Genomic DNA, 26,073 nt, shown 5'->3' with positions numbered 1-26,073 from the left:
TTTTTACCCTTACAGTGTGAACATCGATAGAACAGCCGACCAGCCGAAAAATTGGCTCATTGGTTTTCTTGTCATTTGAATTGGGCCTGAGATAGTTGCCTAGCACTCACCGGACCAGAGGATAGCAAATCTCCGATCCGTTACTACTGCAGACTGACTGGTTTAATAACAAACTATTTCAATTACGTCATGAGATAACTCTGGTAGCTGATTTGAGTCGTTAACTTATTGTTCTGACGCTGCGGTTAATAAAAAGTATTTAAAAACTATTTTTAAAATTGTTCCATTTGATTCTTAAGACTATTAATATGAAAAAGCTTACATACATATATTTCTGTCATTAAACTGCCATTTACTTTGACGCAACAATATGTTTCTGTAATAAACAACGTAAATGGATTCTCCGCTGCTGAACTGCATTTTCAAATTAATTTCGTCATTTGTATGCCCACCTATCCATGGATATGGCTCTCCCTATGAGTGGCAATCAATTTGCGACAAATAAGAAAGTTCGTAAATGTGGAGTTACATTAAAATGAAAAAATTACAAAAAGTTACATATGTACATATATATATTTGCTGTCTCTTTACGTAAGAATATGAAGCGCATTGAATTTATTGCACCGAAACTCAGGTGTAAACGTTAATTAATGAAAAAGTTTGCTGCCATTCAGTTGAGCCACCGGCATTATTCACGTTCTGCCATTCGGGTTTCTGCTGACGATGGCATTGCTGATATTTGAAAATTGCATTGAAAACTCGAACAAGCGACTTCAGCGGAATTCATTCAATGAAACGCCAAGGGCTTTTATCCGAATTACTGGTAGTTGTGAGTGAATGGCTGCATGCAAGCGGAAAATGTCTGGTAAGCTACTGAACTACAACATCTGGCGCCACAGGTGGAATGGCGCAGAATTGCGCTATAAATCAGAAGAACGTTGAAAATTGGTGAAACTATCATATGGTATTTACATAACATACAATCGGACATACATACATTCGTGTGGCGAGAAAAAACTAAAAACTCCCATGAAATTGAGAAATGCTTGGCAATTCCATAGAAACATCTCAGTCGTACTTCCTTTTCTAAGAAACTGCAACTTGTATTTCTCATAGATCTCTTAAAAGCGGTCGGTGTCTGGGCTCTAATATGTACGCTTCTAGCGAAGCAAATGGGTCTAGTATTGAACGAGGGTAAGGCGAAATATCTCCTGTCATCCAACAAGCAGTCGTCGCACCAGCGACTAGGTACCCACCTCACTGTTGACAACGTCTGATTGTGCTTAACGTGGGATCCTGCTGTCGACAGCTTAACTCCACGGTGCTCAAAAGCACAACGGATCAATACAATGCGTCGATCAGCACCCTGAAAACTGGGTAAACATTTTCAGTACCAATTGGCAGTGTGACATGGACACACTAACCACCTTGGTAGGGCTCGAGGCCCATCTAAAACCTCTGCCGTACTTTGGGTCCGGCACCCGGTTGCAATGCAACTCCACATTCGACTGACAAAGTTAGTTCTTCCCGCGATTTGGGTTTTAACCACAGCCACCACGAATCTCCACAAAGGGCCAAACCCAATGAGCAGACTGGAGCGAACTCCAGGGGCTACTGCTCCCCGTGGTACCAGGTTAAAGTCTTTGGTATGACCTTGTAGCCGAAGCTACGACCAGTTGAGCTTCCATGGCTGCTCTGGACCGGTGGCCAGGATCTTAGTCGCATCTTACGACAGGCATGCCTTTCCGCGGGTATATTCGGTTTCCCCCCGAACCCTGAGGGGGTTCTCCCGTACCCGCAGGGGGAACCTCACTATTGACAGTCATAACTTCGAAGTTGTAGATAATTTCGTCTATATTGGAACCAGAATCAACACCAACAACAACGTCAGCCTCGAAATCCAACGCAGAATATCTCTTGACAATAGGTGCTACTTCGGACTTAGTAGGGAAAGCAAAGAAGAGGAAGACCTCCACTCCATTGGAAAGACCAGGTGGAGAATGACCTGGCTTCGTTTTGGAATCTCAACTTGGTGCCACCTGGCGAAAAAAAGAAACGACTGGCGCGTGTTGTAAACTCGGCCATAACCGCGTAAGCGGTTTCTACGCCAGTAAAATAGACGAAGAATGTGAACGCTTCTAAGAAACTGCAATAGTATTTCTCATAGCTCTCTCAAAAGCAAAACGATCGGTTTCTGGTCGTTAATATGTACTTTTCTGAGAAATCGCAAACCTATTTCTCATAGCTCACTTAAAAGCGGTCGGGTTCTGGTCGATAATGCCTATGTAAAAGTGATCAACCAAAAGCTAACGTACTCTAGAGGCTACTTTAGGATGTATACAATTTGCTAATCCAATCAATTAATTATAGGGTCAAGAAATTTGTTATTTTCAAGAGGTAATACTGTTCCTCTGAAGTGTCCGTCTCGGGATGTTCGACACAATTAAGAAGTTTTGGAAATTACCCAATTCAATAATGATTTATTGTTTTTATTAACAGTCTGAGAGTTTTATATTCTGTTTTTTAAATAACGAAGGGAAAATAGCGAGCCAATAATTAAATTGAATTTATTATATACACATTACACTGATCTCATATCACTCGTTAAGAAACCTGCTTTAAGTCTCATTTGCAAGCCTTAAAACTTTTTCCAAATCAAAAATTATCACTGGATCAAGCCTGCTAAAGATCTAATAAGCAGCCTTCTGCTTCTATACTCTTTCCTTTTCTTGCTTATAAGAGAGGTTAGCATATCTGAAAAGAAATTTCATTTAAAAATTGTAGAGCCTCGTAAAAGTGCTATATACTACAACTGAGGGCCATTAAAGTAGTGGGAGTGCAGTAACGTTGCCGACGAATTAATAAATATATTTACGTATACAAATCGTCGCGCAATTTTAATTGATGTAATTAAGTCGTGTGTAAAAAATGACACATTCTTTGATTAGAAAGGTTCGACAATTCTTTTCTGAAATTACTATTGCATATTTTTCATAGTCTTAAGGTGCTTTTATAAAATCAATCAAGCTTGTTTAATTAAAAACTACTTAGACTAATTACTTATGTGCTAGAGTATGAAGTGGCGTATGTGTGAATGTATACATTAGGGTTGTCCATAAATTTAGAAAAATAATATTTTAAACAGAATTTAACGCTTTTCTATCAATTAGCAGGTGTGTAGCATGTTTTACGAGCCAAAAATATGTCAGATTTTTTCAGAGAGGTACTAGCTACTAACTAGTTAAAAAAAAAAGATTAGTTCAATTTATATAATAGAGTTTCTTTCACGATCTCACTGCTTTAGTTGAAAAATACTGTTTGGCCATTGCAAATACGTTCTCATTCTGAGACCATCTTTCAGAAAAAAGAAGTTAATTTCGGTTGCACTGAAGGAAATAAGAAAGTTTCTTTTGAAAAAGCTCATTTTATTAGTTAGTCTGTATGACAGCTATACGTTATAGTTGACCGATCGGAACGATTTTCTCAAATATTATAGTACTGCTCTGTGTAATAGTCCATGCAATATTTCCTAAAGATATCTTGTCAAATAAAAAAGTTTTCCATACAAAAACCAAAATCAAGCTTTCGGTTTGTATGACAGCTATATGTTATAGTGGTCCGATCGGAACGATTTTCTCAAATATTATAGTACTGCTCTGTGTAATAGTCCATGCAATATTTCCTGAAGATATCTTGTCAAATAAAAAAGTTTTCCATACAAAAACCAAAATTAAGCCTTCGGTTTGTATGACAGCTATATGTTATAGTGGTCCGATCTAAATAATTTCTGCGAAGATTATAACGATGTATCGCAAAATAATTCATGCCGAATTTCGTGAAGATATCTTGACACATTAAAAAGTTTCCATACAAAAACCAAAATCAAGCTTTCGGTTTGTATGACAGCTATATGTTATAGTGGTCCGATTGGAACGATTTTCTCAAATATTATAGAACTGCTCTGTGTAATAATCCATGCAATATTTCCTGAAGATATCTTGTCAAATAAAAAAGTTTTCCATACAAAAACCAAAATCAAGCTTTCGGTTTGTGTGACAGCTATATGTTATAGTGGTCCGATTGGAACGATTTTCTCAAATATTGAAGTACTGCTCTGTGTAATAATCCCTGTAATATTTCCTGCAGATATCTTGTCAAATAAAAAAGTTTTCCATACAAAAACCAAAATCAAGCTTTCGATTTGTATGACAGCTATATGTTATAGTGGTCCGATCTATATAATTTCTGTGAAGATTATAGCACTGCTTTGAAAAATAATCCATGCCAAGTTTCGTGTGGATATCTTGATATATCGATATCTTCGAGTCCAATAAATCAGCAGACACTTGAACGAAAAAAGGATGTTTACCAAATTTTAGATCAATATCTCAAGAACTAAAGGGTGTTGCCTTTAAAAAAAAAAAGATGTTTATGAAATTTTTAAGAACCGCCCTAATGTGTATATGTAAGTACATAAGTATGTCCCTGTCCATAAGTACTTTTCATGTATAACGCGCCATGCGCTTGGACTTTACACTAAATAATATGTGCCTTTACACACCCAACACATACACACACATAGACACATGTGCACACTTATTAAGCAATTATTTGTGCATTTAAGTGATAGATAACAATGTTGAATTGATTTCCACAATGACGCTTAGTTGCTAACAAGTTTCCTTATAGTTTTTTGTAATATTTCTTTTAATTTGTTGTTATTATTAACTTTTTGTTATTGCAAGCACTATAATGTTATTTTAAGTAAATAAATTTAATAATGCTGTTAGTTATTAGGCAAATTGCACGTAAAAGTTGCTGCTCTTTAATGGCGTGCCATTAACGGTAGAGTTACGGAACTGCAGAATACAGGGTGTAACAAGCAGAGGAGCGGAGTGCGAAATTTCTCTACACATATGACTGGCAAAGGTTTTCAAGGTACGAGGGTTAATTATTGAGAGTATTACATCAACATATGTTGTTTGACATACCATATTTACAGTAGTTGAAGTCAAATCGAATGGGTTTTCCTTTGATAAACATTTTGCAGGAATGACGGCCGTAGTAAGCAATCATCTGCTCATCGATAGACAGATTGTGTGAATATGCCAAACTACATGAATTTCTTATTCAAACGAATGTTCCACGGGATCACTTTGGCGAATTTATCACTGGTATCGATATAATTGAAAAATTACAGTACTGTATAACTTTATCATTGAAATAACTTTCGAAGATCGTGTTTTGTCTTTTAGATAGGCTTATAGTCTTTTAGCTTAGCCAAATTAATTTAGAATAGTAAGATTTTAATTGAGAAACCAGTTGTTTGCCTTTCACACAGCTGGCTACTTGATCAACGATTATCAAAATGTCGTCATCAGTATTGAATAAGCCCGAAAGGCCGCACTCTTACCTGTTATGATCAACGAAAAGCTCGATTAACGATCCGCTGTTATACTCGCTTGTGTTCTTCACTTTGTATTTTTATACCCTGAACAGGGTGTACTAAGTTTGTCACGTGTTTGTAACACCCAGAAAGAAGGGTCGGAGACCATATAAAGTATATATATAAATGATCAGTATGTCGAGCTGAGTCGATTTAGCCATGTCTGTGTGTCTCTCCGTCGGTCTGTCCGTCTGTCTGTATATATACGAACAAGTCCCTCAGTTTTTAAGATATCGTTTTGAAATTTTGCAAAAGTCATTTTCTCTTCAAGAAGCTGCTCATTTGTCGGAACTGCCGATATCGGACCACTATAACATATAGGCTGCCATACAAACTGAACGATCGGAGTCTAGTTTTTGTATGGAAAACTTTCACATTTCACAATGTATTTTCACAAAAGTTGGCACAGGTTATTTTCTAAAGCAACAATGTAATCTCCGAAGAAATTGTTCAGATCGGCTCACTATAGCATATAGCTGCCATACAAACTGAACGATCAGAATCAAGTTCTTGTATGGAAAACTTTCGCATTTGACAAGATATATTAACAAAATTTTGTACAGATTATTTCCTAAAGCAACAATGTAATCTCCTAAGAAATTGTTCAGATCGGCCCACTATAGCATATAGCTGCCATACAAACTGAACGATCGGAATCAAGTTCTTGTATGGAAAACTTTCGCATTTGACAAGATATATTAACAAAATTTTGTACAGATTATTTTCTAAGGCAACAATGTAATATCCGAAGAAATTGTTCAGATCGGTTAACTATAGCCTATAGCTGCCATATAAACTGAACGATAGGAATCAAGTTCTTGTATGGACAACTTTCACATTTGACAAGATATATTCACGAAATTTGGTATATATTATTTCCTAAAGCAACAATGTAATCTCCTAAGAAATTGTTCAGATCGGCCCACTATAGCATATAGCTGCCATACAAACTGAACGATCGGAATCAAGTTCTTGTATGGAAAACTTTCGCATTTGACAAGATATATTAACAAAATTTTGTACAGATTATTTTCTAAGGCAACAATGTAATATCCAAAGAAATTGTTCAGATCGGCTCACTATAGCATATAGCTGCCATAAAAACTGAACGATCGGAATCAAGGGCTTGCAAAGCACCTGTGAAGGGTATTCAGCTTCGGTGCAACCGAAGTTAACGTTTTTTCTTGTTTAAAATGATTAAAGTTATTCACTGGTTGCTTTTATCAATGCACACAACCAAATTTACAGCCTAGACAGCAACCGGTAGAATTAAACACAGCCAAATTTGCACTTTCGTGTGTTACTAAATTTGTGAGCCTTCTGCCTGTTTAATTTAGTTTAAGTTAAAATCCATTTGTTATTCTATAAAATATTTTACATACGTTTTTGTGCATTTTAATTAGTACTAATGTAATTGTTTCGATCTCCTGATTACTTTCATTTGAAATTCTACACCCTCCCTTACTCATACAACCATTGCATGTTGCCTTGCAATTCATCGACATGCTTTCAACTAAACCCGAATTTGCCTGTCAAAATTGTAGTTATCCATTTTTGTTGCGCGCTTCGCACATTCTCGGAATTAAAAAACAAATAGCAAAGTTTAAAATTTGTTTAAAAATAGTTGAATGAAAATAGTAGAGCAGAACACAAGGTTGCAACCAATTTACGGTGTTTTGCATATATTCAAGCAGGGTATTCCACGAGATGAAACTTCATTTTATTAATTTAAAAATTAAACAAAATAAAATTTCAGAGAGTAGCACGTAGAGGGGTTACGGGAGCGTCTAAGTCACGTCCGAATGATGCGCTTAATTTGCGCTTGCTACAACTTTCAATTTTCATACATAAAGTGGCAACACTTTCTGCTATATGAATTATGGAGTTTGGTGCTTAGAATGGGCAGAGCTATGAACTTAGCGCAATTCAGAACCAGCAACAAACTAATCTAAATAAATCAGACTATATCCTCCCAAGGTTGGACTTCAATAGGGACTTCTAGGTGAGAATACCCTCTAGACGAGAATGTATACCGACGGGTCCATAATGGATTGCTGTGCAGACAGTATACTTAGAAGAGCTCGATATCTCTTTATCTTACCTAGCATCTTCCAAGCGGAAGTACTGGACTTAGAGTAGTTCTGTTAAGTGCTATTGTACAGCTAGGATACAAAAGGCAACCATTTACACAGACAGCCAGGCAGCACTACTAGTCTTTTCGTTGTCAAAGATCAACTCCAGCATAGTAAACAAAGCAAGGGCGGACCAAAATTTGGGTACTCGGTCATAAGAACATTTTTGGCAACGAGAAAAGCAGACGAGTTGGTTAAGTCAGGAGCCTCTCTAAACGAATACGTGGAAGAGACAATACAGTGCCCGCTAAGAGCGATCAAGAGGGAGCTCAATACGCTATTTAAACAAACAGCGCAGAATAGATCGAGTTCTACAACCAAATGTAGGATAACGAAACGGATATAGCCAAACTGTGAAAAACATAAACGAAGGACTCAATAGTACGTATGCGTGTAGGCAGATGCTCGGCACAACTTAGGGGCCCTCTCCCAATTCGTCTTCACGGTGCGATACTATGGTAGATAGGCGTGCGGAGTTCTACCTACCGGAAGCCAATGGAAAAAGTTCAGAGACACGCTGGGCTGTTCAAAATGAGAGCTTTAAGAATAATTTCAATGGCGGCTCTTGAACTGGTACTAAACCTGCCATCTATAGACCTCTTCGTTGAAAACTGCGCAGCAAAATCGGCGGGACGACTACTGGCTACAAGAGAATTTATATATAGAACCTTCGGGCAAAGCTAAATGGGTAGTGGCGGTTGGGTAATCACCGACTACATGACTCCAGTTTTCAATTCGGAAAGAAGGTTCAAAGTAAACATAGAAAAAGACGGCTCGCGTAAAGGTATGCTAGTTATGCGTAACACTCGAAACATCTATACTGATGGCTCGAAAATGAACGATGGACTTTGTGCGCCAATATACTGTTCAGAGTTAAGCGTAAGGTAACCTTTTAAGTTGCCGGGCCACTGCAGTATACATATTTCAAGTTGAGAGCTTTGCTGTTGCGAAAGCAGCGGAGCTGGCCTCTAGTGCAGCCGCAAAGCAATTCCAAGCTCCGCATCTACATATGTATGTACTTAAACAGCCAAGCAGTATTGAAAGCTACCTACTTAAAACTTTTTGATTTCGAGCAAAAAAAGCATATATTCTAGAATATCAAAATTTCTAAACATAAAGTGAGTTTTTATGGCCTACCCTATACTTACAAACATGTAAATTTCCACGAAATGACATGAGTTACTTCGTTTAATTAAATTCTTTTACATTAACTAATCATTAATTAAAGTTCAGCTTTCGCTTCAATTGTTTTTAATGATCCCTAAATGTGTGTTCAGTGTTGCAAATAAAACAAATAAATGAAAGTTTAAAATATAGTAGTAGTTTTTTGATGCAAAATGGGTTGCTGAGGCAATATTATGAAAAAAAACATAAACTTAAATACTTCTATATGACCCACATACATAAGTAGGCACACTAATTTGGGAAAATTAATTATTCTTCAAACAGTGTACTGATGGAGTTCAATATTTTAAAATGTTAATTTGGATGTTGAAAACCCCGGCCTGACGGCGCTACTAGAATTAAATTCATATGATTTTTAGTTAGCCCTAACCCTCAAAAGGCGCGTGTATAAATTTGATCGCTGTCGGGTTAGTCTGTGAATTATATACTTTAAAGCGAAGCAACTTTTGTTATTGTGAAAAAATTGGTGAAATTCAATTTCGTATGTTGATAAAATATTGGTACATATAAAGTACAGTTGAAGCAAAAACTTGGCTTGACGAGTTTTGCCGTCAGTGCGTCAGGAAAATCAATCATCAAGAACTGGTGTGCTAAGTTTAGGTAGAGGTGGAGAACTGATCACCGATGATGGTGAACACAGTGGGCTCCTTAAACAGATTGCTACACAAGAAAACTTCAAAGAAAACCAACAAAATAATTATAGCTGATCGGTAAGCGAAGTTATTCGAGATAGCAACTACTCGAAAGATATCAACTGAACGTACACAACATATCAGAGACGAATATTTGAATATGGGAGAGCTCTGTGCAAAGTGAGTACCGCGCGAGCTCCTTTTTGTCTAAAAACCACGACGAGTTGATGATACGGAGCAGTGTTTGGAGATGTTTAAGCGTAAAAACCCGAGTGTAACAATGAATGAAGCGTGGCTCCACCATTTCGCTCCGATGTTCAATCCACAGTTATCCGAGTGGATTGCACATGATGAACGCGCTCCAAAGCGTGGAAAAGGCAACAGTTGACAGACAAGATTATGGCGTCCGTGTTTTGGGACGCATGGAATAATTTTTATTGACTACCTTGAAGAAAGAGGGACCAGCAACAGCGCGTTATTGGACCTTTTGAAGGACGAAATTGCCGAACCGCATTGGAAGTAAGAATAGTGCTGTTTCACCTAGACAATGCCAGTGAAAATGATGGGAAAAAATGCATGAACTGGGCTTCAAATTGCTTCCGAATCTACCGTATTCTCCAGATCTGGCTCTCAGCGACTATTTCCTGTTCTCAGGCCTCAAAAGAAGGCTCACTGGAAAGACAATCTCGTCCAATGAAGAGGTGAGGTGGGAATTTAGGTAATTCGTAGACCAATTTTACATATTTTTGTCATTAAACTATTTGTATTATCTATTTTTTGCAATTACTACAGGCATTTAAAAGGCCATATATTTACGTAAAGAATGCTTCTAAGGTTTCATTAAGGTTCCTCCCTTACAATCACCACTCATATGGAGTAAATTCTATAACTATCATTGAAGGATTCTCTCTGAATTTTATAAACATTAAGCAATATTTTAGGTAGAAAGTCAACTATAAGCACTGGGTTCTCATATTGAGTACCTAGGGACTTGAACAGTTTTGGTTCGACTTACGGAACACACTTCTTATATTCTAACCCCATATTCTATGCTTCATGATCTATGTATATGGGTATGTTTCAAAGTAAACTGGACTTTTTGAATCTAGCGCCCCCTGGTGTCGATTGTCCAGTGAGAATTACATAACAGAGTGCACGAGTGGTTTCAACGTTCTCAAAGTCATAAATGACGATCAACATGTGGGTCAATCAAAATCCGTGATCACCGGAAATTCCATCGAAGTTGTGCGTGAATTCATCAAAAATCAGCCTAAATCATTATTGAAATTCATGGATATGGAATTGAACCTCTCCAAAACAGCGATTTATCGCATTTTGACCGAATATTTGGGTTTACGAAAGGTGTGCGCACGGTTTGTTTCGCACAGATTGACTGACGACCAAAAATTGCTCAGAATCCAACATTCGAAGGACTATTATTTGACCAAAAATCACATTTTAATCCTTACCTTACTCCCCGTATTCACCTGATATGGCACCGTACGACTTCTTCCTTTTCGGAAAAATGCATTTGCCCATGAAAGGAAAGCGTTATGCAGACGTAGAGGCCATTCAAAAGGCCTGCACCGGCATACTGGCGGCCATACCGGCCAACGAGCTAAAACACTCGTTCGACATACTTTTGGACCGTGCAAAAAGCTGTATTGAAGCAGAAGGAGACTATTTTGAATAAAATAAATTGATTTTTTTTCTGATCGGTTCCCATTTGTCAATTGACGGGGTTTTGAAAGCTGTTTGTTTACTGCATGAAAAGTTTGTTTGGCGATTTTTGCTACGGAAAAAATTGAACAACGAGTTTGCTTAAAATTTTGTATTTTCAGTGGACTCACAGCTGTAGAATCGTTGAAAAAGTTGCAGAAAAGTTTTGGGAGATCTAATTTATTACGAATACATGTAGTTGAGTGACACAAAGCATTCAGATCAGGTCGTGAAGTCGTCGAAACGGTGCTTGAAAATAGTTGTGTTGGCATCAGAGGTAGCAAAGGATCTCCATCATTTATGGATCGACTCAATATATTTGGGTTAATGTTTTGGTCATGCAGCGTATCAGTGCTAGGCTAATACCAAAAGACCTGCGAAAACGAGTTTGAGTAGATATCGTTAATTACTGGTGACGAGAAGAGGGTTTTCTGAATATGTATGACGCCGAAACTGTCAACTGTCCAGCAAATAGCGTTTAAAAAAAATGAGCCAAAACCGAAAAACACAAAAATTCCCTAAAGCCGCTGAATGCCATCTCAGCCGAGATAGTATGGTTGTATTGGGTCACAAGTCTATTTTGAAGACGATAATAAAGTTTTGTATTAAATTATATGAAAATTAAGATTTTTTGCCAGTCCGGGTCAAATATGTTCATACCATAGGAAGCTTTATATCAACATTTTTGTATGCATACTTTCAAGTAGTTTGCATTTTATCTGATCAATTTTTCAGAAATTTTTAAAGCAGAGTCTATAAAGCGTGCTTAAAATCCATTTTTTGCCAATAAAAAATAGCATTAAATAACAGAACAATAAATCAAGTATTCACCTACATTTTGCATAATTATTAACGTTTGTTTATATACTGTGTTCATTGTTCCGCGAAAGTTTCAATAATTGGCCGCAATTTTGCATACGGAATATGTCTGCACTGCAAAAATAATACAATAATATAATTACCACATATTGAATATTTATTTTCCGATTCATTAACTACTGTCGCACATTGTTGTTTTAATAAAAAAAAGGAAGTAAGAAATGCTTAAATCCGGACGTGCAGTTAACCGAGTGGATGGCATTACTCACATTCGGTTAAGGGAATATAATGATAATGTTTCTTAAAATAAGCGATGACAATATGTACTATAACCATAAACTGAAGGTGTGGAGATTATCATAGATATGGATACTACACGAGTTAACGCGAAAAACCTCATTTATTTGCACCTGCGAATCAGAAAAAATCTGTCCATTTCTAAAGCGGATGATAAGAATCAAAACTTACGACAACGTCAAGCAAAAACGGCCGTGGTCGAAGAGCCATGATACACAGAAAATGGTGTCCAACGTCGATTGATCGTGTGGAATGTTATGTGTTCTGTGGATTGTCAGTTAGAAATGAATGAACGAAATAATCATCAAGAAACGGCCAGATTTGGCCAATAAAAGAAAAATCGCGCTCCATCAGTACGACGCCAGGCCACATATAGTATACCTTTTCTGGGAACTAGAAGCTCCGGGAGCTTGCTGAGAGATTCTCATGCATCCAAATTAAATGTCAAAATTGACATTACTTTTTCCCGTTTACAGCCAAAATAAAATATTTTGCTGATGAAAAATTCGCCTCCGGAGAAGCTTGTGAATATCGACTGTTCGGGTTTTTTACCTATAGAGACAAGGGTTTCTATGAGAGTAGGGTTAACTCTAAAGTGCGATGTAGAAACATATAGTTATAGTTCTTGACATGCTCAATAAATTGAATAAGAAAATAACGTAAAATTAGCGGATCCTTATATTTTTATACCCTGAACAAGGAATATTAAGTTTTCAACGAAGTTTATAACACCCAGAAGGAAAACGTCGGAGACCCTCTAAAGTAAAAGGTGATCCATTTCGGGTTCGCGGGAAAAAACACAGAAACTTCAAATTTAATGGGAAATGATAATAAAACAATCGCAAGAACATTCTTTGGCCTTTATTTTTTGAGAATAACATCTTTCAAATGTTGGCCGCGGTTACGTCTCAGATGGTTCATCCTTTGAATCCAATTTTCGATGACTCGTTCGAGCATTTCGACTGGTAATTGGCGAAGCAGACGCGTGATGTTTAGCTTCAAGGCCTGAAACGAAGCGGGATTGTTCGCATAGACTTTAGATTTTACATATATTCACAGGAAAATGTGTAACGGTGTGATATTACACGATATTGGTGGCAATCGACCGGCCCAATACGTGAAATTGTCTGCTCATTGAAGCGTTCTTTCATTGAATTCATTGATTGATGCGAAGTGTGGGAAGTGGCGCCGTCTTGTTGAAACCAATTGTCGCCGAGATCACGACCTTCAATTTCCGGTATCAAATACTCAGTTAGCATGACGCAATATTGGCCGCCATTGAGAGTTACATTGAGGATTATTTGTAGAAAAGTGAACCGATGATTCCATCAGGCCACGAACCACATCAAACAATTGTTTTTTCTGGATGAAATGGTAGATCTGGAATCTCTTCAGGTTCCCCTTCATTTCAAATTTGGCAATTTTGCTTTTTTTCAACCTCATTGAGCCAGAAATGGGCTTAATCGCTGAACAAAATTTGGCTCGAAAGCGTCTGATCTTCTTGGAACTTTTCAAGAGCGCAGAGAGCGAAGCAACGTCGCTAGGGAAGGTCGAGCGGTTTCAGTTCTTCGGGTCTGTTTTGGATTGGATTGTTAAAATCGGACCGCTATTACACATAGCTGTTATATCTACAAATTTGAATGCTCAGTATAGGTACGTATACCAAATAGTATAACTTTAGGCGCATATAACTTTTAAAGGAACATTTTTCTGTTAATCGGCTAGACCTTTTTTTGTAAATATTTTCTTATTAATCAAACTTCAAAAAAACATCTTGGGAAAAAACGGACGACCTAATACGTCAATTAACCGTATATCACTTTCTCATGACACCTACGTACATGATTATATACAAATGTACGTAATTTAATTTTGTTGAAGTAAATCAAAAGACAGCGTTAATAACACCATTATGTCTAGTGAGCCTCGCAGGATCTCCACAAGTAGTCTTCTAAGTGGCACTTAAGCGACACAAGCAATGGTTGTAGTTGTTATTATTGTTGCTTTTAATGAATTACATGGCTAATTGTATTCAATAATTAACAGAACAACACAATTGTATGTATATATGTATGTATAACTATGAACACGCAAAAAACGAAACATATTAACAGAAATATTATGAAAAACTAGATTTGTTTTTATTTTTTGCATTTTTGATTTTACATTATGACATAGAGGACAATGTAAGTAGAGTAGTTTAGGGTAGAAAGACTCGAAACTCCTTTTAGGAAATTTGTCGAAAATTTCTTCATGAAATCAGAATTAATATATGTACATATAAGTAGAAGGTATCTTTGGATTGAAACAATTACAATACCGTTCGACACATTGAACTCCTTAAATCAGTTACAAAAAATAGCCATCTTAGAATATATTTTGGTTGAGTTGGAGAATAAAGAAGAATTAATAATTGTTTTTTTGAGGAAAGAAAAAAATCGACGATCGTTCGCTTTGCATGGCAGTTTGATTTACCTCACACGAACATTATTGGGTTTTTAATTGACCAATGGTAAGATAGTTTATGGAATATATATGTGTTATTTTTACGACGAAACTGTTCGTACTGCAGGTTCATAAAGAAACATTACTGTTTTCACCACAAGTCGAAAAATCAATCGATACATGATGTTAAAGTATTTAGATTCTATTGTGTCAAAGAGCGCGAGGTTATTGCCATGTGTTTCCGCCCAACTTATGTCGCTTAGGACATTCTCTAAGAGCCTCTACCGACAGTGCGAGATAGTACAAGAGGGCTTTATAGCAGCTGGTGTCAAATTAAACGATGAGCGTGGCACCGCTCACATTTAGATGAAAATCCATATCTCGGAACCTACTCAACCAATTTCAAATGCAGTATTATCCTAACAGCAGCAACCGGAACCTAACCCGGTATCCAAAGCATGGTTAGCAAGTTTTCAAAAGGGTATGCTCTATTGGAAATATCGAGTGAGCAAAAATTGCGGTAACGAATGGAAAAACTAAGCGAGTTTCAAATTTGCTTTTTTATACCCTGAACGGGGTATACAATTAAGGTTCCCACGATTTTTGTAACACGCTGAAGGAAATGTTAGCTAGTCTATAAAGTATACATAGTATATATTATATAAATGATCATTGTGACGAGCTGAGTCAATTTAGCAATGTCCGTCTGTCACCGTTTGTCTGAATATACGTGAACTCGTCCCTTAGTTTTTGAGATATCGATGTGAAATTTTGCGCACATAATATTCTCTTCAAGAAGCTGTCCATCTGTCGGAACCTGTATGGACGGAACGGATATGTGACCATTTTAGCATAACGCTGTCATACAAATTGAACGACCAAAATGAAGTTCTTGTATGGAAAACAATTTTTATTGACAAGATACCTTCAATTTGGTATATTATTGGCCAAGAAAACGAAAAAATTCTTTAGATCTGATCGTCGTTGGTCATCCAATTAACTCATACTTCTTCTTCTTTACTGGCGTAGACATCGCTTACGCAGTTAGAGATGAGTTAATAACAGTGCGCAAGTCGTTTCTTCCTTTCGCTATTTGATGCCAGTTCGAAGAGGGCAGGTGCAGTCAGCTCCTTATCCACCTGATCTCTCCACCGGAGTGAAGTTCTTCCTTTTTCTCTGTATCCACCGGCGAGTATTGAACCGAAAACCTTCGGGGTGTTCTCTTCCATTCGGATAACACGACTCTGCCATTGGCTGCGGTACTCGTCGTTGCCAATGCGTAAGAAACCATAAATCTTCCGCAAAAGCTTTCTCTCGAACACTCCTTAGGCCGACTCATCAGATGATGCCAATGTCTATGCCTCCGCACCATATAGCAGGACGAGAATGATGAGAGACTTGTAAAGTTTGGTGTTTGGTCGAGAGAGAACTTTATTTTTCAATTGCCAACTCAGTGCAAAGTAGCACCCTTTGGTTTTGATGTTATTGTCTATGCCTCCGCACCATATAGCAGGACGGGAATGATGAGAGACTTGTAAAGTTTGGTGTTTGGTCGAGAGACGACTTTATTTTTCATTTGCCAACTCAGTCCAAAGTAGCACCCTTTGGCGAGGTTGGTTGGTGTCGATGCTGGTTCCAAGATAGACGAAATTATCTACGACTTCGAAGTTATAACTGTCCACAGTGACGGTTAAGGGAGGTATATCTAGAGAGCAGGGGGCTTCCAGATGATAGATTCAGGTATAGATGGGAAGACCGTTGGGACAATAGTCCGAATGACTTATAAGTACATTCGGGACGTTGGGTTTGTTGAGAATAACCCTGAATTCAGATTTTGTCTGAGTCTTGGTATTCTGCTTACGGAGCATAGGCCTCTGAATGCAATTTTGCATCAGTATGCCCGCTGTATGGGGATTTGATGGACTGATGCACCTTATATGTTAGCGGTGTGATCTCCAGTAATCGGAATGAACAGGATTGTTTGCGCGTGAGTTGTTTAAACGGCGAAGGCGTATAACTGAGATTTAGGGTTAGTTTTTATGAGTGATGTGTGTATGGGGTCCAACCCCTGGCCACCAGTCTAGAGTTGTATGGAAGCCCAACTGATAGTAGTTTCGGCAAGTGGGCTAATTCTGGTGCCACGGCGATCAGGAGACCTTGGAGTTCGCTCCAATCTGTTCATGCGGACTGGTCTCTCGGGGCTTCGCTGCAGCCGAAGTTCACATTTTTTCTAATTTTAGCTTCAATTAGCGCGAGTTAATAATTTAAGAGCGGAACTGCTGCATATTTGATTGAGCATAGCGTGAAACGAAAGCCAACTCGACTGTAGCAATAAGAAGTAAGCGACGCAAATTTAAACTTACAGAATAAAATACTAATTCATATTTACACAAGAGCTTTCACTTCGGCTGCAGTTGAATCTTTAAGTTATTGCGAGGACTTCGTTAGACGCACTGCGGGCGCTTTGCTGCCATTTACGCGTCACTAACTCGCCGCTGTATTTTAGAATTGCCTAATTAATTGCACCCACACCGCCAATTCTTAGCCTTGGCTTTCAAACAGTCGCCTTTCACACGCCAGTACTGCGGAAGTACCGCAACTGCATAAAGTGTTGCAGTGAAGCTTGCGCTGCCAGTGGCAGCCAATTAACATGTTCCGCAATCACATTAGAAAGCCTTACGCTACAGTGCAAATATCAGTGCGCCATAAACTGGGGTCGCTTATGCGGCAACTTGGCAGTTTGCTCCCGGCGCTCGTTAATTTATTCGCTAACTCGAGCAATTACGCGTTCACAACGCCGATCCCTTCAACCTCCCAATGTGGTTGCATTAGCTGCCTTTTTTTTTTGTGATTTTTTTTGTGTGGCAGTCGTTGGCTTCGTGGGGCGCCGTTATTGGCAGTAAAGTGGCCACAGCCGTAGCGAATTTTCGCATTCCCGAGCAGTGGCATAAACTATTTTAACGAATTAGTAGTTGATGAGTGAGCGCAAAACTTTAAAGTGCCAACAACTTTGTGCGCTGGCAACTTAACTAAGCAACAATCGGCCATCGGGTTATGCAAAAACAAAAAGCCGGCTGCAACTTTGCAGCTGAAAGTGGCACGTTGCTGCTGCCACAATTTATACGTGGCGTAATTTAAAGCCTCTAAAATCTGCTCTGGCAACTATCTTCTTTTCAATTTTTCGGCCAAAAAAGTTGCACAAAAGTGAAACCATTAAAATACTATGTCGAAAGGACTAACTGACAACACCACTTTATTGTTTTTAATTTATTTATTGTGTTCTAGTTTATTGCCATTGCTACTATGCCTTACTGTGCTGTTATTATAGTTGTTACTGTTGTTGGCTATGGTTGCTTTCAGGCAGCTTTTTCCTCTCCTCTTTTATTCATTTTGGTCAATTATGCGCAGAAAAGGCAGACAAAAACGATAGAAGTGGCATAAAACCATTACAACATTGTGTGTGTCAACATTGGTTGAGGCCAGAACAACAATAATAACAACAGAAACATTGGCAGCAAAAAACTAGCGCAACAATAGCAAAAACGAGTCATAAACGAAACTTTTTAATGCAATTTTTGTGAACAAGTTGTATTTTGTTGGCATTGTCCGAATATATGTATGTATATTCTAGCTACAATAACAAATATTGTGTAAAAAGAGTGTGCCTCTGAGTGTGTTGGACTACCCAATGAGCCATCAGCACGCCATTCGGATTTTTGGATATGCAAGAGCAAATATTACTGAAATTAATCTTAAGATTATTATGTTTAAAATTAGATGGCAACATCATAAAATTATATTTTCTATATTTACTAACAGCCCACTTGGATTTTTGGTAGAATTGTTTAAAAAAAATGTATGCATTTAATCAAAAAATTATTAAATTTCAAATAAGGTGGCAACATTATAAAATTAAATTTTCCCTAATCCGTTAGCAGATCATTCGGATTTTTGGTAGACGTGCAAGAACAAATTTTATGCAATTAATCATAAAATTATTTTATTTCACATTAGGTGGCAACATCATAAAATTATATTTATTATAATCCATTAAAAGGCCATTTGGATTTTTGGTAAAATTACTAGAACAAATTTTCTATAGTTAATCATTTAATTTTTGTAATTTGAAATAGGTGGCAACACCATACAATTATATGTTCTATAACCATTTTTATATAATTTATATTTATAAATAATTTTTGGTGGAATTTCAGGAAAAAATTTATGCAATTATTTATACAATTATTATATTTAAAACTAGGTGGTAACATCATACTATTATATTGTATTTTTTGTAATATTATGTATAATTATACCTAATGCGCAGTCAGCTTTTTGTAATTATTTGTGCTGATAAATTTTTACAAATTGTATTATGGTGGCAACACCAAACCAGTTCAATTTTAATTGCAGCCCATCAGTAAATTCAAAAAAATAAATTATTTAAACTTAGTATAGCATATATAAAAATTTTTTCAACATTTTTCGTGTTGACAAATGATCGCATATTTCATCATGGTGGTAACACTGACCCATTATTTGTACTTGTAAAAAAATGTAAAGCCTTCTAAATAGACTTCATTGGATTTCTTTACTAATTTTTAAATTATTTGAATTTTATATCTGATGGCAGCACCATTAAGTTTAAGACGGGATAAGTTCAGTAAGTCATAACTCGAACCATTCCTTAAAGTTTTGGTCAACTGTTATTAAAGAAGACGTGCGAATGTTGATACAATCGGGACTATCTCAAAACCATCTATCTTATATAGCTTGGTAAGGCTGAGCTCAGGGTCACAGCTGGCGGATAGTGGATGACCTACGCCAATGTGCACAGACGATGACTGGGCAAGTAAAATTCTGATTATGGTATACTGGAAACCCGAAACGAATCAGTTTGAGAAAGGTCTGATGAGGGCAGTATTCTGTTACCTCAGTAGGTAAACGTGACATCTTACCGAAATGGCGGACAGGCTAATAGTGTTCTCACCTCCGTCTAAAACCCGGGTAGGTCTTCAAGTACGTTCAATGCACGTCGCCATCATTTTATGGCCGTACAAGCTCAGTTGAGACGAGCTTCTGATTTTTTCCCGAACCTGGCTCTGAATACAAGCTCCCATAAGAATTTGTGTCAACCCTCGCTTTGTCTCTCTGCTTGCACAGATGACCACGTCGTTCATAAAGAGCTGCTGCTACAACGTGCGGAAATAGCGACTTGAAGCGGAGACCCACAAGAAAAAATGAATACACCGTCACTAAATAAAAAAAAAACTAAACAGAAAGACCAACAAAATAAAGATGGCCAAGATGAGGATTACGGGACCCTCTTCCGTAGAAGCAGTAGGATACTTAGATCGCCTATACTCGCCGTCACTCCATAACAATCAGACAAAACTGGAGAAAAGACAGCCTTAAATGAAACTCCGACCACATAAGTCCCACTGGGTAAACAAGGAGAAGAGGGTAGAGCACTCCAGCTTCCCTAAAAAAAATCGTTTCTTACATCAGTTTAGCAAGTCATTTATGGTCGTTCTTAAATGCAACAATAATCATAAAAGTATTATGCCGGGAATCCCTTAGAATATTCAGATCGTATGTTGATGAATCTCCTCTTTGTATCCCTTTAAATACACAACAAGTTTTGTTCAGGTTTCCAAAAAAAATATTTCGTTGTATGGAAACGGGCCTAAGGAAGCCAAAGTACTTACTCCTAGTCCAATTAGAATTTCTTGAATATAATATACATAAACTCTTTAAATTCCGTAAGTTCATTACCTTGCGACTACTGGGTGATGTGAGTATTATCCAGCTGTAGACATAGTCGTATGTAATGTACGAGTATGTGTTGGGAAGCCATGTGATTGTTGACAAAGTTTGACAGTAAAGTTATTTTAATGGGCTTTTATACTCAAATGTTTTTTGCATTTGAACTTTAACCCATAGTGCTAAAATTGCCTAGGGATATTCTAGTTTACACTATCATATGGTACGAGTAATCAAAGTCGCCTGAGAAAGAGACTTGATCCGTTCGTCCATCGAAACAAATAAAACCAAAATGGAAAATGCCTTTAGGAAGTTATACTACTTGAGTTTAGCAAATTAGATGTCCGATATTTTCTCCATTATCTCTAAAAATTAAATATCAAAGTTAAGTGGAAATGTTTTAACCGATATTTTTTCTATTAACTTTAAAAAATTGTGAACGGACTCCACCTTTAGCAGAATGAGCGCTTGTCGATATGGTTCCACGGTTCTCCCCAGCCTTATTACCCTTCAGTCATGCGTGGGTGGTGAGGGGTTACAGTATTTGAGAATTTTCTCTATCTCACTCGCTGAGAAAGGTTCAGCTGTCAGTCGGACGTGAGTCCTACGGCGAAATGGAAGGTCCACTTTGTCCACAGCATCTAAGTTGGCTTCCCTCCCTACCTAAATCTTCGACACCACCCACCGTCCACCCCCGGGAAACTGTCTCCTTTATATAGGAGAATCGATCGCTCCCACTCGATTGCTGGTCAAGTATCTAAGAAGCGTTCCTCGGCGGCCTGCCTTCAGCTTCCTCGCTAGTGCTGACTTGCCTCTGCCCCTATAGAGCCTTTCATAATTCTAGCAGAGATTCCTTTGCTCGTACTGGTATCTCGGTCTTGTTGCAGCAGTTCATCAGCGACGGTTTCATCACCCCAGGAGCAGCAGTACCACCCGGGGCAAGTGTCGTTTTGACATCCCTTCACTTCTCTTCGTCTTCTCTCCGTCAACGTTTGTATTTTTGCTACTTTTGTTATTCTTGTTCATGTAAAAAGTGTTCCCACTCAGAGCCGCTATCCGTACCTTGGAAAGGTAGTCGCCTTTAATAGTCTCAAGATTGTCCCAGTGACGAGGCCAAGGCGAGGGCTGACTCGCGCCCCTATGAGGCTATACGTTCGGAACCAACCAGATTTGACGGGGTCTAGGGTTCTGCCAAATCCTATAGAGCAAATCCTACTCAAAAACCAATCCCAAAGCTAAAGTCGCCCAGGAGTTAAAAGACCATGAAGGCTACAGTTTAAGTCTTTGAATTTTGGTGTCAACCGAATCTAGTCGACCTTATAGATTTTGCTTAAGATTTTTTATGTCAATGTGTGCTTGTTTTGTTCGAGTGCATTAAAGTTTACAAATTTTGCTTTTTCTGCCAATAAAAACAAACAAATATGTGAGCTTCGAGTGCTCTGAACAAATTGTTTAAAACATGTTTTCATTAAACTATAGAAAATTTGCACTTTCAGAGTATTTAATGGGTGTGAAAATATAATTCAATTAAATGTCATTTGTTTGCGATTATATTAAATCGATATTTAAGGTATCAGTAATAAAAATGAACTCCAGACTACATTCCAAAATTAAAAAGGCCGTAAGGATCTTAACTCTTTTCGATGCGGTTTTTCAGATTACAAACATTGTTTTAAAATATATTAATCTGAATGACGGACTGCGGATAATCGGACACATTAATGGCTCCAGATAGGGATATTTCGAAATCTTCTCTCTCCGACTGCATCACTGATAATTTCTAACACTGCCCCGCAGAACCTATACCTCCGAGATTTATGAGTCAGAGGAGAAGAGGCGCAGTGTGCTTTTTCACAGATGGATCGAAGCTTAAGTAGAGGGTTGGAGGGGGAGTCGTCTGTCGGGAGCTCACAATCAACTCTTGTTTCAGACTGCCAGATCTCAGCCTGCAGAAGATATATGTACTTCTATCTACCAAGCGCGGCTTCTTTTAGGGAGGTAAGCATTTACTCTGATAGCAGAGCAGACAATGAGCTCAAAGCTAGTCAAGGAGTGCATTGGTTTATTTGCAGTAGCATCAAGATACTCCCATATAAATGACGGGTGATCCAAGTAGAGGTACCGAATAGACTTCTTTTGACAGATCACTCGTGTCAAGCTTTTATTTTATTTTTGCTCATAATGGAAAGATTTACGCCGGAACAACATGTACAAAAGTTCTATTTTATTATGTTTTTATGGTCAACGTAATGGCCTACTGAGCAGCATTCATTATTGGATAATATTCGACCGAATAGACCATGTCCAGCACACAGTGAAAAAATACAATATAGCAGTCATAGCTGAGAGTGTACTCGGCAGCGATCGCAGCAACTCGGGCTGACGGATGGATGACGGCTCTTACGTCGAGATCTTAAATTAAAAGCGTACAAAATATAGGTTGTGTAAGAACTGAAGCCGGTCGACATTCCCACGCATCATCGCTTCACTCTCTGAGCTCTGGAAAAGTTCCAAGAAGATTCGACGTTTTCGAGCAAAATTTTGTTCAGTGATGAGGCCCATTTATAGTTCAATGGGTATGTAATCAATCAAAATTGGTGGAATCATCGGTCAACATTTTTCTTCAAAAATAACGCCAGTGAGAACGTAACCACTGTGAATGTTATCGTGCCATGGTAACCGACTATTTGATTCCTGAGATTGAAGCTCGTGATCCCGGCGACGTTTGGTTTCAACAAGACGGCGCACTTTGTACACATCAAATCAATCAATGGACTTATTGAGAGAATACTTCAGTAAGCAGATAATTTCACGTTTGGGCCAGCCGATTGTATGTAAAGTCTTCCCCCTGCGGGTAGGGCGGACCCCCTTGGGTTCGGGGGGGAACCGAATATACCCGTGGTAAGGCATGCATAAGGTAGTAGCTTCGGCTACGAGGTCTGACCGGAGACTTAATTCTGGTACCACCTACCAGAACTAGTATTCAAAACATAAATGACACAGAATGTTCTTTCAAATGTTAATAAACATTCCCCATTAAATTTGAAGTTTATGTGTTTTTTCTTAGAAAAAGTAGGGAACCTCAGAATGGATCACTCTTTGTGTATATAATAGGTGTCTTTGCCTTCATGCATTCATTAAATTGCTAGCCTTTAGAAAAGCTCACATCGCGCAATGATAGGCGTCCGATTCGCACTCAAGAGGTAAGACCAAAGATTTTGGAAGACGCAACTTGCCAAAATGCAATTAGGAAGATGCGGTGGAAACATGTAGATGCTTTTTCCTCCACTGTCCATCTTTCGTCAAACTATGGTTCAAGAATAGCGAATTGGCTGATATTGATAGTAACCGCCTCAATAAATTTGTGACAGGTTCTAGGCGATTTGTCGATATCCGACGGCCTAACCTATGTATTACGGTCTTTCGCAGACTTCAACTTGATGATTTGTTCAAGGGTACTCAGAGATACACTCTTAAGATGAAAATCTGAGAGATTTCTAACTGGACCATTTTCGAAGTTCTTTTTTGAAGTTGTTACAAAAGGTTAAAATCAATACAACCCTTCCAACCCGGACTTGAATTCAGGAGGAGCAACGGACTGTACGACTACTTCAAGATTTGTCTTGGAATAGGGTAAGGTCGTCTAAAATAACATTATTTCATCGGAGGTCGAACCATAGAATGTCTTTACATAAAAAAAATTTCTCTCAGTGAGTTAGTTATGTTACCAGCAAGAATAAAATTAAAAGCAAATCAGTACCACAGTGAATTATTTTGTAAGCACTTAAAGACATTTAGTGACCTGTCCGATCCCAACTATCTACTTTTATTTTCCAATAGCAGACATACTCGTACCAATATACAAGTATGTGACAAATTTTATTATGTGAACATTCAAGGTTAACTTGCAAGAAACAGATGTAGAGCGTATGAGCCTCCGCTATGGCTCGGGCCGAGCGCAGTTGATGAAAGGCACAGTTTACGGCTTTGTGCAACTGCTCGTCTGGAGAACACACACACAAATATATGTACTTGTGTGTACATATGTCCGTATGCATGTTTGTGTGAAGTCGTATAAATGTAGAAGCGGCTAAAGGGCAATAACGGGCTGAATGGGGTAACGATTTATATGCTTCACGGTCAAGCGATGCGTATAATTGAGTTTTCCACAACTTCCTGCTTTAACCCGGAAGTACGACTGCATATACGCACATATACGTGTATATATACATACATATACATATATTTATGAATGCTGCGGAATGTTTTCATAAACATACACGGGTAATTTTGTTGGGCGGCACGCAGCACTTGCGGCAAATTAATGAATACCAACCAGCGTATTAATGGGTTTATTTATTTTTATTTTCTTTTTTTTGAAGGGCAGTTATTCGAGTAATTTCACATTGGAGCGTGTGCGTGAATGGAAGACCCTTGGCAAAACGCGTTAATGCTGCTGATTAATTTTTCTTTACGAAGTGCAACATTTTCAAAAAAAGCATATGCTTTTTACTATTAATATAGTTATTTAATAAAGTAAGGTGTGAGGCAAGTTATTAATAAATATGGGCATATCTGCAATTTAAAGATCAATCATTTATACCCTGGAGAGGGTATATTAAGTTTGTCACGAAGTTTGTAACACCCAGAAGGAATCGTCGGAGACCATATAAAGTATATATATAAATAATCAGTATGTCGAGCTGAGTCGATTAGCCATGTCCATCTGTCAGTCCGTCAGTCTGTCCGTCTGTATATATACGATCTAGTCCCTCGGTTTTTAAGATATCGTTTGGAAATTTTGCTAGCGTCATTTTTTCTTCAAGAAGCTGCTCATTTGTCGGAACTGCCGATATCGGACCACTATAGCATATGGCTGCCATACAAACTGAACGATCGGTATGAAGTTCTTGTATGGACAACTTTCACATTTGACAAGATATATTCACGAAATTTGGTATATATTATTTCCTAAAGCAAAAATGTAATCTCCAAAGGAAATGTTCAGATCGGTTGACTATAACATATTGCTGCCATACAAACTGAACGATCGGTATGAAGTTCTTGTATGGACAACTTTCACATTTGACAAGATATATTCACGAAATTTGGTATATATAATTTCCTAAAGCAACAATGTAATATCCGAAGAAGTTGATCAGATCGGTTAACTATAGCATATTGCTGTCATACAAACTGAATGACGGGAATCAAATGCTTGCATGGAAACTTCCTCATTTGACGATATATCTTCACCAAATTTGGTATGGGTTATTGTTCATAGAAATAATGTAATATCGGAAGAAATTAAGCAGATTGGCTCACTATAGCATATACATAGTTGCCATACAAACCGAACGATCGGAATCAAGGGCTTGTATGGAAAACTTTCGCATTTGACGTGGTATCTTCACGAAATTTGACATGGACCGCTTAGGGCAATAACATAATCTCCGAAAAAATTGTTCAGATCGAATTACTATAGCATATAGCTTCCATACAAACTGGACACATAGTTACTAAACGAAATGCACCTGTGAAGGGTATATTTGCTTCGGTGCAGCCGAAGTTAACGTCTTTTCTTGTTTTGTATTATATATTTTTATATTTCTTCCATGTTCTTTGCTTGCCAATC

Source organism: Bactrocera tryoni, chromosome 1 (genome assembly GCF_016617805.1).
Source record: "Bactrocera tryoni isolate S06 chromosome 1, CSIRO_BtryS06_freeze2, whole genome shotgun sequence".
NCBI classification, from domain to species: Eukaryota; Metazoa; Arthropoda; class Insecta; order Diptera; family Tephritidae; genus Bactrocera; species Bactrocera tryoni.
Note: the sequence above shows the minus strand (reverse complement) of the source record.